At 39.0% G+C, this 3,372-nt stretch overlaps 1 pseudogene; it reads left to right on the top strand.

Moving 5' to 3' along the window:
- The first annotated feature begins 368 nt into the window (after window positions 1-368).
- Window positions 369-1,136, top strand: LOC127101891 (uncharacterized; annotated as a pseudogene).
- Window positions 1,137-3,372: the final 2,236 nt, after the last annotated feature.

Genomic DNA, 3,372 nt, shown 5'->3' with positions numbered 1-3,372 from the left:
TGCTTTAAGAACTACCTCTCAGCTAAAAGTTTTAACATTTGAACCTTAAGTACCTCTATATCATATCTTCCCTCATGACGAGACTCGAGAATTCCTATAGAGTTAGTAATAAAACATCATATTAATAGAAAATGATTTGTTACTACTTCTACTGATGCCTCATATTAATAGAAAATGATCTGTCAATATCTCTATATGTAATTATATTCATGACACATCAATACCTTCCTAATGAGAGGGATTTGGTAACAATTGTATATATTTGTGATATCACATCAATGAAAGGCAGACAATAATATTTCTTTATGGTATCAGACTATACGATCCAAATATATCCCTCTTAAACACTGCAACTCTTCTATTCCACCATGACTAACACCTCTTCTTCTCCCACATCCAATGGTGACGACACTTCGTCAACGACGAACCAATCCCCTCATGTGGCGAAAACCAACTTTCATTATGCTTTCGCCATTACCAATGTCAAAAACATCATACCAGTGACGTTGGATAATGACTCCGATCTCTATCCCTCTTGGTCCGCTTTATTCACCGTGCAAGCACGTGTTCACAACGTGCTTGATCACATCATACCACCTATTGACGAGGAAGCTCGTACTTAGCCAGCCACCGTCAAAGCCAACGATCCCGACCTTTGGAATCGTCTAGATGCTGATGTGTTACAATGGATGTATGCAACTATCACACAAGATATACTCCATTCTGTTCTTGTGATTAACGACACCGCGGAACTATGTTGGAATCGTATCGCCGCTATGTTCAATGATAACAAGCATTCACGGGCCGTTCAACTTGAAAACCAGTTTAGCAATACCAATCTGGCAGATTTTCCCTCCACCAAAGCCTATTGGAACCGTCTCAAGCTCCTCTTCGATCAACTCGCAAACGTTGATTCTCTAGTCACAAATACTCATTTGGTATTAAAAATGATCTTCGGTCTCACCGAGGCTTATGTCGGGTTCGTAACTTACATCCAACAACACAATCCTCTTCCAGCCTTTGCAACCGCAAAATCAAGACTTGAACTTGAAGAATCTATGATGCTTCAACGAGCCGCTCGTGACTCTGGTTCTTCCTCCACTTCGGCGGCACTCATGGCCAAAACTCCACTGTGAAATGATGATGTCCCTCGCCATTCCTCTTCTGGTTACACTTATCAAAACTATCACCCACCATCCAACACCTCTCGCGGCAACCGAGGCAAAAAGAACAACCGCAACAACGGTGGCCGAAACTACGGGAGGGGCGGTCGGACAGGTCCCAATCATTTCAACAGTGGGGGTCGTGGTCAAGGTCAACAACAATGGAAACAATGGATGCCATGGCACAATGGCTCCATGGAATATACCACATTGCCCTTATCCATCTGACAATTGGAGTAGGCCCACTAATGCTGCACAGACTCAACAAGGAGGAGTCCTTGGGCCAAGACCACAACAGGCTGCTTACAATGTTAATGCACCCAGCCCAACTAATATTGAAACTACTCTACACACCCTCAATCTTGCTCAACCTGATCAATCTTGGTATATGGACACCAGAGCCACTTCTCATATGACATCCTCGCAAGGTAATCTTTCATCTTATTTTAAATTGAGAAAAAATAATAATATAATTGTTGGAAGTGGCCACTCTATTCCAATTTATGGCCTTGGCAGTGCACACATAAAACCCCCACACCCCCCTTTTGTGTTAAACAATATACTACATGCTTCAAAGTTAATTAAAAACTTAGTGTCAGTTCATAAATTTACCATAGATAATAAGGTTTCAATTGAATTTGACCCGTTTGGTTTTTCTGTGAAGGACTTTCAGACGGGGATGACTCTAATGAGATGTGAGAGTCGAGGTGATCTATACCCCATCACAACCAACACCAACTCCAAAAATAAATCCAAGCCTAATCTTTCTCTTGCAGCTTTATCACCTTCTCCGTGGCATGATCTCTTGTGTCATCCGGGAGAACACATTTTAAATTCTCTTAGACAAAATAAACTTATTGAATGTAATAAATCTAGACAAATACATTCTCGTTTATGTCGTTCTTGTCCTCTTGGTAAACATATCAAGTTGCCTTTCATGAATTCAAATAATACTAGTTTTTTGCCGTTTGATATTTTACATAGCGATGTATGGACGTCTCCTGTTGTAAGCTCTTTAGGTCACAAATATTATGTTCTTTTCTTGGATAATTACTAAAAAAATTTGTGGACTCTTCCAATGTCAAAAAAATCTCAAGTATATTCTAATTTTCAAAAACTAAAGGCTTACATCAACACCCAATTTCAACGAGAAATTAAAACAATTCAATGTGACAATGGTAGTGAATACGTCAATAATAATTTTCGAAACATGTGTGATATTAATGGAATGTGGTTTCGTTTGTCTTACCCTTATACATCATCTCAAAATGGCAAATCTGAATGAAAAATATGCTCCATTAATAATATTATTCGAACTTTATTAATTCACGCGTCTTTACCACCTACTTTTTGGCATCATGCTCTTGAAATGGCAACATATCTCTTAAACATTTTGCCAAACAAAACCATAAATTTTGAGTCTCCACTTAAAATGTTATATCACAAAGAACCCTCTTACTCACATTTATGTGTGTTTGGTTGTTTATGTTATCCTTTATTTTCTTCCACTACGATACATAAGCTCCAACCTCGATCCACTCCGTGTGTCTTTCTTGGGTATCCGAAAAATCATCGAGGATATAAATTTCTAGATTTAACATCCAATAAAATTATTATTTTCCGCCATGTCCTATTTGACGAAACTCATTTTCCATATGCAAAGTTGCACACCCCCCAACCTACTACATATAACTTCCTTGAAAACGAGTTGTCCCCCTACTACATGAACCACATAATTACCCAAACCCAAAATAACCCACACAACCATACGGACCCATCTCATCCCATATGGACTCACCCACAACAATAACCTCACCCACTCGGTCTCACATCCCTATTCCTCCTCCACAACAGCCCACCATATTATCAAATACAAACTCCCTCTCCCCACACCTCACAACAACAGATACTGAATCCATAAGTCAAAATACCATTCTTGCAATTTTCCAACCCACCTTACAAACAGATACAAAACCTGTTACTAGAAGTCAACATGGAATTTTTAAGCCAAACCAAAAATATTATGGCCTCCACACCCATGTCACAATATCTCATATACCTAAAAACCCAGTGTCTGCACTTAAAGACTCAAATTGGAAAATGGTCATGGATGATGAATATAACGCTCTAATTAAAAATAAGACGTGGCATTTAGCGCCACGACCCACCGGTTTTAATGTTATTCAATCTATGTGGATTTTTAGACATA

Source organism: Lathyrus oleraceus, chromosome 7, assembly GCF_024323335.1.
Source record: "Lathyrus oleraceus cultivar Zhongwan6 chromosome 7, CAAS_Psat_ZW6_1.0, whole genome shotgun sequence".
Lineage (NCBI taxonomy): Eukaryota > Viridiplantae > Streptophyta > Magnoliopsida > Fabales > Fabaceae > Lathyrus > Lathyrus oleraceus.
This window is presented reverse-complemented; position numbering and strand designations above follow the sequence as displayed.